The sequence below is a fragment of the Anomaloglossus baeobatrachus genome, chromosome 1 (assembly GCF_048569485.1).
Source record: "Anomaloglossus baeobatrachus isolate aAnoBae1 chromosome 1, aAnoBae1.hap1, whole genome shotgun sequence".
In the NCBI taxonomy this organism is placed as follows: domain Eukaryota; kingdom Metazoa; phylum Chordata; class Amphibia; order Anura; family Aromobatidae; genus Anomaloglossus; species Anomaloglossus baeobatrachus.
Window position 1 is genome coordinate 629,273,274 of NC_134353.1, and position 13,936 is coordinate 629,287,209.

At 49.2% G+C, this 13,936-nt stretch overlaps 1 protein-coding gene across 2 annotated transcripts in view; it reads right to left on the reverse strand.

The window, feature by feature from the left end:
• Window positions 1–2,388, reverse strand: part of CDC42SE2 (CDC42 small effector 2) — a 137,362-nt gene extending 134,974 nt beyond the window's left edge. For both annotated transcript variants that reach the window (XM_075318968.1, XM_075318975.1), the window contains exon 1: window positions 2,149–2,388. The gene's annotated coding sequence lies outside the window, so the exon portion shown is untranslated. The remainder of the gene's footprint in view (window positions 1–2,148) is intronic.
• Window positions 2,389–13,936: the final 11,548 nt, after the last annotated feature.

Below are 13,936 nucleotides of genomic sequence, written 5' to 3' on the forward strand. Positions count from 1 at the left end.
ATGTGACAGTTCACACAAAAGTCGGTGAGGAGGGGGAGTAAAAGATTTTCTTATTCATTTGGAGGACTTGGGCATTTAAGATGGTGTTATCCAAGTAGAGGATACCCCTTTACACCTTATCCTAAGAAACTTTTACATGGCTCCATAAGGGATATTAATGGGGTCATGCTGTCAATAATCAGAAGATAACCCCGATTCCCACAACCAGCCTTCTCCTGCAGGATGATAGTACAACAGATGAATGATGTCTGTGCGATACACCAGAATATGGGATACTCAGACACAGAGGCTCCTGATTCTGGCTCCCAGAGAAGGGACAGTCTATCATGTCCATATTCCCTAAAAGCCACAGGACATCCATCCAAATTACCTGCTCACCCCGGGCCAGAAGCTTAGTCTTCAATAGTAGACAGGCGCCAAACATCTCTAGACCCTGACACATTAAAGCTGGCGTACATATATTGTACACGGCCATGGCGCCTCTTCAGACCCCTCCAATAGTAACTGATCACATGCGTTATTGGACTCGGCACCTGACGGGGCCTATAGGGAGAATGTGTGGCTCAGCGCCCGTGTGAACGAGCCCCAGAGCTGGTAAGATATTATTATGATGATGGTGAATTTACCCCGTCATTTTCAGTAAGACATAAACAATTATTTTCATACCAGTGAGCTCATTCTATCGCTGGAGCAGCCATTTCTACACAGACAGGTGAACAAGACACCCAGTTACACGCGACAATACGGATCTGACAACAGCCAACTACAATGGCGGCCACTCATCAACTAAAATCAATCTCTAGGTCATGCACAGCCATGATAACCGCTGTGGTCACAAGTAATGACAGGACAGACACACGGAGAACCAGAGCGCACGGACAACGCCAGCTTTAGGCTACCAACTACAAGCAAAATGGCAGCTAATTAAGTGACATTAGACCTTACCATAACCATTAGAGGGGGGCTCCATTGGTGACATTTTCTGGAGTAGCATCATATTAGATATACAAATACACACAGCATTCCTGCTGCCACATCACTGGTGTGTACAAGGCCCACACAGGACATCTATATATATATATACACATATACACACATACACACACCCCAGGAGGTGGTATACAAAGAAGTACATGGTCCTCCATATACTGTTCCTGCACAGGGCCCCTTATGTCAGTGTCCACTCTGGATTATTATATACACACAGCATCCAGCCACATCCACCGGTGTATTCAGAGCCTCCATAGGACATGCAAGTGTATATCTATACACACATATAACGACCATCACCCAGCCACATCCCTGGGGTATAAGAGGCTGCACAGGACAGATCTGCAGCAGCTGGAGGAGGCACAGGTGGGAGATGTGCACCCTCATACCAGCACACTGCCCTCAGCAGGTGCCAGTGTGCACTGTATATGTACTATATTGTATATACACACACACATATGCATACATACACATACATACAGCAACACGGGATCAATCGAGTGGCCGTGGAGAGGATGACCCCTGGCAGCAGCCCACATAGCAGAGCCGACAGTGATGAGCCGGCTGATGTTCACACCGATCCGTCCCCTGCCAGCTGATGCCCCCCTGGCACACACCGATCCGATCCCTGCCGGCTGATGCCCCCCTGGCACACACCGATACGTCCCCTGCCGGCTTATGCCCCCCTGGCACACACCGATACGTCCCCTGCCGGCTTATGCCCCCCTGGCACACACCGATACGTCCCCTGCCGGCTGATGCCCCCCTGGCACACACCGATCCGATCCCTGCCGGCTGATGCCCCCCTGGCACACACCGATCCGATCCCTGCCGACTGATGCCCCCCTGGCACACACCGATCCGTCCCCTGCCGGCTGATGCCCCCCTGGCACACACCGATCCGATCCCTGCCGACTGATGCCCCCCTGGCACACACCGATACGATCCCTGCCGACTGATGCCCCCCTGGCACACACCGATACGTCCCCTGCCGGCTGATGCCCCCCTGGCACACACCGATCCGTCCCCTGCCGGCTAATTCCCCCCTTGCACACACCGATCCGTCCCCTGCCGGCTGATGCTGCCCCGGCACACACCGATCCGTCCCCTGCCGGCTGATGCTGCCCCGGCACACACCGATCAGTCCCCAGCACTCACCGGTCCGCTGTCCTCCCGTCACCCCGCTGGGGTGGCTGTCCGGGGATCCCTCCACTAATCCGGGTCACCTCCCGCCCCGCCGGCAGCCCGGGTGGATAGGCGCGCAGCCGGCAGATATTGCTGATATGTAGCGGGAGGAATGAGAAGGAAGTGAAGATGGCTGCTGGAGAGGAATTGAATGGCTTCACATCTCCCCCTCCCTCCTTTCCTCGGTGTGTGAGTGATCAGAGCTGCAGGGAGGAGGAGACAAAGCGCGGCCCGGGCACCTCACACCGAGCGGCCACAGGTGGTGGCACAGGGCAGCGCAGCCATGGGGACCACTGCCCATCCCCCAGTGTTCTGCCATCCTGCACCCACTCAGGGCTGTGCACGGTGCCATGATGGCCTCTGCTAGTTACTAACCATTATTCAGTCTGTTTCTTCACTTTCCTGTCTATTCATCATGGAGCCAATATAAGTCAAAAACTGGGATCTTGAAGGATTTATCAGGGATCTGCCATGCTGGGTGCCGCCCCAGCAGCGAATCGAACCGCTTGGATCCGGGGGTGGTAATCGTTCGTGGCTCGGGGGTCTGGGGGCTTAGGGGCCACACTCAAATGGAAAGAGAGTATTTACAGGGGATTTGGTGTAGTTCGTGATGCCACCCGTGGTGTGCGGTAATTGGGGAGTACCACCGCTGCCGTTGGCAGTACCCGGGGTGATGGAGTGGGGCAGCTTGCGGACGTTGCCCTCCACAGGTAGGGGTAGGCCCCGGGACTCTGGTGGGAGATGCGGGGGACGCAGTGCAGGGGTCAGTCAGGTACTAACTCACCAATGAAGCAGACACTGACAACAGGGTAAACTAAGTCTCTGAACGCCGTTGCCTCTCGGGGGGAGCTCGTCCAGGTCCCATCCCCCACAGTACTGCCGGTGGTCCGTAACCTGCCCCCTGGCACTAAGTTTTAGATTGTCCGTTGTGGCCCGGTAGCTTGGAGCTTTCCGGGCCCCGCTCCCCACGATGGCTAAGTGAAGGAGCTTGCTCTCAGGAGCTCACGCTTGGGATTTCAGTGGGCTGCTTGCTAGGAAAGCCCTATCCCCCTCGTTGCCTAGTGCCCCGATCTCTGAGCTGGTGGGAACAGTCCATAAAGGCCCCGTTCTCCGCAGGTTAATTGCCGGGTTGCCTGAAGCTTCTCCCCGACCTAGGGTCCGTGTACCCCATCGTGCCTTTGGTCCCGGACCAGTGATAGGACTAGGCTGCTTACCGTCCTCTTTGACGGGTCCCAGGCACCTAGCTTCAATCCCCTGCGACCAGGGGTCCAACTCCTCTAGGTCCAGACCACTGTCTGCGACCTAGTTTACTTCTCCCCTGGTAGCTCAAACTCCCAGCTTCCTCAGAGCTCGTCACAGCTCGAGGGCTACCACTCAACTCACCTGACACTTCCCACCTCCCTGTCTGACCCCTAGGTGGGCGGCCCTATTCCTGCTTAAGCAGCCCACTGGTGTGCCTGACAGGTGTGGTGCAAGGTGTATCTAGGATTTGTGAATGCTGATGGAGGTAGTACTGTAGGATAGAGACCCCGATCCATGGGGGGTTGAATACTGCATGGGTAGGGCAATTTGTGCAGAACCATGTGACGACCTGAGTAGTCCAGGGGCGTCACACATATATGAGCCAGGTCACCCACAGATGCCATGAGATGACACCGTATTTCCAGAGACAATGGGGATATGTGTTAAAAATAACATCCATGTCCGCAGATGTCATCCATGGTCCTGTGTAAGGTGCTGTAAAGTCTATCAGGTTCCTACTAGAACATACCTTTAAAGGGTATATATATATATATATATATATATATTACTATATATACAGGGCCGGCCTTAGCCTGTATGGCGTCCTGTGCAAAACTGCCCTTTGGTGCCCCCCCCCCCCACTTTCCCTACTGATTTGTTTACCCGGTTTCCAGGGAACAAATGAGGACCAGAGGCCATTTTTTTATATATATCCTAAGAAAATTGATCCCTTCAAATGTACAATAAACTCCTCCAGATTTGTGCTTCTCAAATCCACATTAATTCCACCGCATCACACAGAGACAGAGACACACAGAGACTGATATAGAGACAGCTACACACAGAGACAGAGACACAGAGAGACTGAGATACAGAGACACACAGACTGATACAGAAACACACAGGGACACAGTCTGATACAGAGACACAGAAACACAGAGACAGAAACAGAGACACAAAGAGACACACACAGAGACTGATGCAGAGACACACACAGGGACAGAGACACACATAGACTGACAAAGAGACACACAGAGACAGAGACACACAGAGACAGAGACACACAGAGACACAGACACACACAGACATAGAATCACAGAGACTGATATAGTGACAGAGACTAAGGGGTACTTTGTACACTACGACATCGCAGCTGCGATGTCGGTGGGGTCAAATTGAAAGTGACGCACATCCGGCGTCACTGTCGATATCGGAGTGTGTAAATCGTTTTTTATACGATTAACGAGCGCAAAAACGTCGAAATCATATGATCGGTGTAGCGTCGGTCATTTCCATAATTTTGGAAGGACCGATGTTACGATGTTGTTCCTCGTTCCTGCGGCAGCACACATCGCTGTGTGTGAAGCCGCAGGAGCGAGGAACATCTCCTACCTGCGTCCCGCCGCCAATGCGGAAGGAAGGAGGTGGGCGGGATGTTTACGTTCCGCTCATCTCCGCCCCTCCGCTTCTATTGGCCGCCTGCCGTGTGACGTTGTTGTGACGTTGCACGACCCGCCCCCTTGGGAAGGAGGTGGTTCGCCGGCCAGAACGACGTCGCAGGGCAGGTAAGTGCATGTGAAGCTGCCATAGCGATAATGTTCGCTACGGCAGCTATCACAAGATATCGCAGCTTCGACGGGGGCGGGGACTATCGCGCTCGACATCGCAAGCATCGGCTTGCAATATCGTAGTGTGCAAAGTATCCCTTAGAGAGAGAGAGACACAGAGACACACACAGACTGATACAAAGACACAGACAGAGACTGATACAGAGACACACACACAGAAACACAGACACACAGACTGATACAGAGACACACAAAGACACACACAGAGACAGACTAATACAGAGACTGATACAGAGACACACAGACATAGACACACAAAGACTGATACAGAGACACAGAGGCACAAAGAAAGAGACGGAGACACACAGAGACACAGACATAAACAGAGACAGACACACAGAGGCACACATACAGAGACACGGACACACACAAAAACACAGACACACACAGAGACACATTCATACACAGAGACAGACACAGAGGCAGAGACACACAGAGACAGACACACACAGACAGAGACACAGACAGAGACAGACAGAGACACAGAGACACAAAGATACAGAAACACACATAGAGATACACAGAGACAGAGACACATAGACACAGTGATAAACACAAGCACAGACACACAGAGACAGAAACACACACAGAGAGAGGGAGATAGACAGACAGAGAGGGACATAGAGAGTGGGAGAGAGACAGTTACACTACAACTATATGCAAATACCTGCAGGAGGCCCCACACAGCCTCCTATGCACAGCAGGAGCACCCACACAGTCTCCTATGCACAGCAGGAGCCCCCACATAGCATGTTATGCACAGCAGAAGCCCCCACACAGTCTCCTATGCACAGCAGGAGCCCCCACACAGCATGTTATGCACAGCAGAAGCCCCCACACAGCATGTTATTCACAGCAGGAGCCCCCACCCCCCACACAGCCTTCTATGCACAGCAGGAGTCACAATGCAGCCTTCTACACACCGCAGCCCCCACACAGCTTCCTATGCACAGCAGAAGCCCCCACACAGCCTCCTATGCACAGCAGGAGCCCCCACACATCCTCCTATACACAGCAGGAGTCCGCACACATCCTCCTATACACAGCAGGAGCCCTCAAACAGCCTCCGATGCACAGCAGGAGCCTTCACACAGGCTCCCATACACAGCAGAGGCCCCCACATAGCCTCTTATACACAACAGGAGCCACCACAGATCCCATATAGACATAAAAAAAACTATACTCACATAATCCTGATTCCCAGCACCGCAGCCTCCGTCTTCACTTCTATGGCGGCCTGCAGAGGCAGCGTGATGCAATGATGTCACTTCAGTGCCCTTGTGGATATACGGTCTCCTAAGACAAAGGCCTGCAGCGGTCTGTGGCTTAGGAGACGGGCAGTGATAGAGCAGGGAGCTCTGTGCTCTATCACAGGATTGAACTGTATCGGGGTGACGCCAACATAGTTCAGTGCGGTGGTTGCAGAAGATTCCGGGCTCCGGCCAAGAAGTTCTGGGCTGGAGCTCCGGATCTTTGATGTCAGTCGTGCCCCTGCCAGCGGGTCCCTTTTATGTCCACTTAGAGAGCCCACCGGGGCATTGACTGGTGTCTGTGTGCCAGACTGACGCTGGATAGATGATAGACAAATACAGTCATATGAAAAAGTTTGGGCACCCCTATTAATGTTAACCTTTTTTCTTTACAACAATTTGGGTTTTTGCAACAGCTATTTCAGTTTCATATATCTAATAACTGATGGACTCAGTACAATAAACCTCATTTCAATTCAGAAATATTACTAACAGAAAATGTGCAATCCGCATTTAAACTAAATTTGACAGGTGCATAAGTATGGGCACCCTTATCAATTTCTTGATTTGAACATTCCTAACTACTTTTTACTGACTTACTAAAGCACTAAATTGGTTTTGTAACCTCATTGAGCTTTGAACTTCATAGGCAGGTGTATCCAATCATGAGAAAAGGTATTTAAGGTGGCCACTTGCAAGTAGTTCTCCTATTTGAATCTCCTATGAAGAGTGGCATCATGGACTCCTCAAAACAACTCTCAAATGATCTGAAAACAAAGATTATTCAACATAGTTGTTCAGGGGAAGGATACAAAAACTGTCAGTTTCCACTGTGAGGAACATAGTAAGGAAATGGAAGAACACAGGTACAGTTCTTGTTAAGCCCAGAAGTGGCAGGCCAAGAAAAATATCAGAAAGGCAGAGAAGAAGAATGGTGAGAACAGTCAAGGACAATCCACAGACCACCTCCAAAGACCTGCAGCTTCATGTTGCTGCAGATGGTGTCAATGTGCATCGCTCAACAATACAGCGTGCGTTGCACAAGGAGAAGCTGTATAGGAGAGTGATACGAAAGAAGCCGTTTCTGCAAGCATGCCACAGAGTCGTCTGAGGTATGCAAAAGCACATTTGGACAAGCCAGTTATATTTTGGAAAAAGGTCCTGTGGACTGATGAAAGAAAGATTGAGTTGTTTGGTCATACAAAAAGGCGTTATGCATTGGAGGCAAAAAAACAAGAAAAGCACTTGCTACCCACAGTAAAATTTGGTGGGGGTTCCATCATGCTTTGGGGCTGTGTGGCCAATGCCGGCACTGGGAATATTGTTAAAGTAGAGGGTCGCATGGATTCAACTCAGTATCAGCAGATTTTTGACAATAACGTGCAAGAATCAGTGACGAAGCTGAAGTTACGCAGGGGATGGATATTTCAGCAAGACAATGATCAAAAAAACACCGCTCCAAATCTACTCAGGCATTCATGCAGAGGAACAATTACAATGTTCTGGAATGGCCATCCCAGTCCCCAGACCTGAATATCATTGAAAATCTGTGGGATGATTTGAAGCGTGCTGTCCATGCTCGGCGACCATCAAACTTAACTGAACTGGAATTGTTTTGTAAACAGGAATGGTCAAATATACCTTCATCCAGGATCCAGGAATTCATTAAAAGCTACAGGAAGCGACTAGAGGCTGTTATTTTTGCAAAAGGAGGATCTACAAAATATTAATGTCACTTTTATGTTGAGCTGCCCATACTTATGCACCGCTCAAATTTTGTTTAAATGCGGATTGCACATTTTCTGTTAGTACAATAAACCTCATTTCAATTCAGAAATATTACTCAGTCCATCAGTTATTAGATATATGAAACTGAAATAGCTGTTGCAAAAACCCAAATTGTTATAAAGAAAAAAGGTTAACATTAATAGGGGTGCCCAAACTTTTTCATATGACTGTAGATATCAGATAGATAGATAATAGAAAGATAGAGATAGAGAGAGATATATAGAGAGATATATGATAAATAGATAGATAGATAGATAGATAGAGATAGATAGAGAGATATATAGATAGATAGAGATACAGTGCCTACAAGTAGTATTCAACCCCCTGCAGATTTAGCAGGTTTACACATTCGGAATTAACTTGGCATTGTGACATTTGGACTGTAGATCAGCCTGGAAGTGTGAAATGCAGTGCAGCAAAAAAGAATGTTATTTCTTTTTTTATTTTTTTTTTTAAATTGTGAAAAGTTTATTCAGAGGGTCATTTATTATTCAACCCCTCAAACCACCAGAATTCTGTTTGGTTCCCCTAAAGTATTAAGAAGTATTTCAGGTACAAAGAACAATGAGCTTCACATGTTTGGATTAATTCTCTCTTTTTCCAGCCTTTTCTGACTAATTAAGACCCTCCCCAAACTTGTGAACAGCACTCATACTTGGTCAACATGGGAAAGACAAAGGAGCATTCCAAGGCCATCAGAGACAAGATCGTGGAGGGTCACAAGGCTGGCAAGGGGTACAAAACCCTTTCCAAGGAGTTGGGCCTACCTGTCTCCACTGTTGGGAGCATCATCCGGAAGTGGAAGGCTTATGGAACTACTGTTAGCCTTCCACGGCCTGGACAGCCTTTGAACGTTTCCACCCGTGCCGAGGCCAGGCTTGTCCGAAGAGTCAAGGCTAACCCAAGGACAACAAGGAAGGAGCTCCGGGAAGATCTCATGGCAGTGGGGACATTGGTTTCAGTCAATACCATAAGTAACGTACTCCACCGCAATAGTCTCCGTTCCAGACGAGCCCGTAAGGTACCTTTACTTTCAAAGCGTCATTTCAAGGCTCGTCTACAGTTTGCTCATGATCACTTGGAGGACTCTGAGACAGACTGGTTCAAGGTTCTCTGGTCTGATGAGACCAAGATCGAGATCTTTGGTGCCAACCACACACGTGACGTTTGGAGACTGGATAGCACTGCATACGACCCCAAGAATACCATCCCTACAGTCAAGCATGGTGGTGGCAGCATCATGCTGTGGGGCTGTTTCTCAGCCAAGGGGCCTGGCCATCTGGTCCGCATCCATGGGAAGATGGATAGCACGGCCTACCTGGAGATTTTGGCCAAGAACCTCCGCTCCTCCATCAAGGATCTTAAGATGGGCCGTCATTTCATCTTCCAACAAGACAACGACCCAAAGCACACAGCCAAGAAAACCAAGGCCTGGTTCAAGAGGGAAAAATCAAGGTGTTGCAGTGGCCTAGTCAGTCTCCTGACCTTAACCCAATTGAAAACTTGTGGAAGGAGCTCAAGATTAAAGTCCACATGAGACACCCAAAGAACCTAGATAACTTGGAGAAGATCTGCATAGAGGAGTGGGCCAAGATAACTCCAGAGACCTGTGCCGGCCTGATCAGGTCTTATAAAAGACGATTATTAGCTGTAATTGCAAACAAGGGTTATTCCACAAAATATTAAACCTAGGGGTTGAATAATAATTGACCCACACTTTTATGTTGAAAATTTATTAAAATTTAACTGAGCAACATAACTTGTTGGTTTGTAAGATTTATGCATCTGTTAATAAATCCTGCTCTTGTTTGAAGTTTGCAGGCTCTAATTTATTTGCATCTTATCAAACCTGCTAAATCTGCAGGGGGTTGAATACTACTTGTAGGCACTGTAGATAGAGAGATAGAGATAGATAGAGAGAGATAGATAGAGAGATATATGATAGATAGATAGATAGATAGATAGATAGAAAGATAGAGAGATATATGATAGATAGATAGATAGATAGATAGAGAGATAGATAGGCAGACATACAGATAATAGATAGACAGGCAGGCAAATATTGCACAGTATATAGTACACACACGTTATACATCACACACACAGACAGTACATAATACATTACAGATGACACACAGCATGTTATACTCACATACAGTCACTTCCTGGGCTCCAGGATTTCAGTGGGTTTTTGTAGCAGCATTTCCGGCAGTGTTACCGCCCCTCCCCCTCTCTATGGTAAAGACGGGAGGAGAGAGGATACAGAGCCAAGAGCAGGTGAGGGCGCCCCCTGCTGGACGCTGTGCAGGGAGCAGATAGAAGCAGAGGGGAGGGGGGCGCCCCCTGCTGAACGCTGTGCAGGGAGCAGATAGTAGTAGAGGAGAGTGGGAGGGGGCGCCCCCTGCTGGACGCTGTGCAGGGGCAGACAGTGCAGAGCGGAAAGGAGGGGAGGGGGAGCGCTCCCTGCTTTACACTGTTCAGAGAGGGAGGAGACCGGACACAGGGCACAGAGAAGGGGGGGGCGCTCCCTGCTGGAGCCTGTGCACCAGAGCAGCAAAATGAATGTAAACAGCTGCTCCCTGGGTGCCCCCTCTGCTGTCTGCCTGCTAGCGCCTTGTGCGACCGCACCACTCGCACATAGGTAAAGCTGGATATATATATATATATATATATATATATATATATATATATAATAGCTGTAGTACCTGGCATTACTCGGAATAGTAACTGCCTCTCTGTCCCTCTCCCTGTGGCTGGAGTCACACTTGCGATTGAAAAATCGGTCCGATTCTCATGCTGGAAAGTCGGGACGATTTTATATCACTATTCATCCGTGTGCTGTCAGTGTGCTGTCAGTGTGCAATCCGTTTTTTTGCTCAGCAGCTGTTACTTTTTACAGTCATGTACAGGAGCATTTACAGTGTTCTCTGCTACATGATAGAATTGTATTTCGAAAATCGCATGTCACTAGGATGGTCCGTGTGCCATCCATTTGACATCCGTTTTTTTTCTCGCACCCATACATTTGCATTGGAGTGACTCGCGCGAGAAACTCTAAAAATCGCAGCATGCTGCGATTTTTTTTTTCTCAGTCCGATCTGGGCTGAGGAAAAAATAGCAGTTCGGAGCTGCCTCATTGATTAACATTGGTCCGAGTGCAATGCGAGAATTTCTCGCATTGCGCTCATGCGAGTTAATCGCAAGTGTGACTCCAGCCTGTCTCTGTGTCTCTCTCTGTCTTTTTCTGTTTGTCTCTGTGTGTGTCTCTTTCCCTGTCTGTCTCTGCATCTCTTTGTCTGTCTCTCTCTGTCTCTTTTTCTGTCTGTGTGTTTGTCTGTGTCTGTCTATGTCTGTCTGTCTCTGTCTGTCTCTATCCTTGTCTGTCTCAGTCTGTCTATCTCTCTGTCTGTCTCTGTGTGTCTGTCTGTCTCTTTCCCTGTCTGTCTCTGTGTTTCTGTCTGTCGCTTTCCCTGTCTGTCTCTGTGTTTGTCTGTCTCTTTTCCTGCCTGTCTATTTCTCTATCTCTCTGTCTGTCTCGCTTTTTCTCTCTGTCGCTCTGTCTGTCTGTCTCTGTCTGTTTCTATCTGCCTCTCTGTTTCTGTCCCTGTCTGTCCCTTTCCCTGTCTGCTTCTGTCTGTTTTCTTCTGTCTGTCCCTTTGTCTGTCTGTCTTTTTTCCTGTCTTCCGCTGTCTCTTTCCCTGTCTGTCTGCCTCTTTCCCTATCTGCCTGTGTCTGTCTGTCTCTTTCCCTGCCTGTCTCTTTCCCTGTCTGCCTCTGTCCATCTGTCTATTTTCCTGTTTGTCTCTTTCCCTGTCTGTCTCTTTCCATGTCTCTTTCCCTGTCTGTATTTCCCTATCTGTCTCTTTCCTTGTCTCTCTGTCTGTCTCTTTCCCTTTCTGCCTTTGTCTGTCTCTGTCTGTCTCTTTCCCTGTTTGCCTCTTTCCCTGTCTGCCTGTCTCTGTCTGTCTCTGTCTGTCTGCCTGTGCCTATGTCTGTCTCTTTCACTGTCCATCTCTATCTGTCTCTCCACAGAAATCATATTACCTCACACATAAGCTTCTTATACTAATAATGTCCTTTGTTCCTTTAGCAATCACTCACAGCTCCTATTAATAACCTGTAGCTTCCAGCTCCATTGACTTTAATGGAGGAAGGTTTTTTGGAGAGTAACTGTAAAGCGTGGGGTTAAATTTTCCCCTCAAGACATAGTCTATAGGGTGCTTTACACGCTGCGACATTGCTAGCGATTGCTCGCGATGTCGCGAGCGATAGCACTCGCCCCCGTCGTTCTTGCGACATGTGGTGATCGCTGCTGTAGCGAACAACATTGCTACGGCAGCGTCACACACACATATCTGTTCAGTGACGTCACTGGAGACACCGAACAATCCCTCCTTCAAGGGGGAGGTGCGCTCGGCGTCACAGCGACGTCTCAACGGTGTTGCTAAACGGCCACCCAATAGCAGAGGAGGGGCGGAGATGAGCGACCGGAACATGCCGCTCACCTCCTTTCTTCCTCATTGCCGGTGGATGCAGGTAAGATGTTCGTCGTTCCTGCGGTGTCACACATAGCGATGTGTGATGCCGCAGGAACGACGAACAACCAGCAGCATGCACCACCAACGATATTATGAAAAGGAGTGACGTGTCAACGATCAACGATTTTTAATGTTTTTGTGATCATTGATTGTCGCTCCTTTTATGCGGACGTCACACGAGATGAGCTATCGTGCGATGCATCGTCGGGGTCACGGTTTTCGTGATGCACATCCGGCATCGTTCACGACGTCGTCTTGTGTGACACCTCCGAGCGACGCAGAATCGCTCACAAATCGTGTGTCATGTACTCGTCGCTAAGTTTTAAAAAAGTGTTTATTTAACATGGCGCCGGTTGTTCATCGTACCCGGGGTAGCACACATCGCTCCGTGTGACACCCCGGGAACGATGAACACTGCTTACCTGTGTCCCGCAGCATCTGCCGGCTATGCGGAAGGAAGGAGGTGGGTGGGATGTTTACATCCCGCTCATCTCCGCCCCTCCGCTTCTATTGGCCGGCGGCTGTGTGACATCGCTGGGATGCCGAACGTCACTCCCCCTTCAGGATGTTTGCCGCCCACAGCGAGGTCGCTCAGCAGGTAAGTACGTGTGATGGCGGTTTAACAACTTTGTGCGACACGGGCAGCGATTTGCCCGTGACTCACAAACGACGGGGGCAGGTACGATCGCTCGATAGATTGTACCGTGTAAAGCCCGAATTAGTCAAACGCTGCGATGTCGCTAACGACTCCGGATGTGCGTCACAAACACCGGACCCCGACGATATATCGTTAGCAATGTCGCAGCGTGTAAAGCACCCTTAAAACGTTCCCTGAGTCACATGAGCTGTCTGTGCAAAATTTCGCGATTGTGATTGCGACTGTGCGAATTCCTTTAGCGAACATACACACACATATACACACATACATACATACATACATACACTCAACTTTATATATTAGACTAGCTGTAGTACTCGGCGTTGCCCGGGATAGTAACTGTCTCTCTCCCAGTCTCTGTCTGTGTGTCGCTGTCTGTCTGCCTCTCTGTCTGTCTCTTTCCTTGTCTGTCTGTGTCTATGTCTCTGTCTGTCTGTTTCTATCTCTCTGTCTGTATTTGTATCAGTCTGTCTCCTCTGTGTCTGTCTGTCTCTCTCTACCTCTATGTCTCTGTGTGTGTCTGTCTGTCTCTCTCTCTCTTTCCCCGTCTGTCTCTTTCCGGTCTGTCTCTTTCCCGGTCTGTCTCTTTCCAGGTCTGTCTCTTTGTCTGTCTGTCTCTTTCCAGGTCTGTCTCTTTGCCTGGCTGTCTCTTTGCCC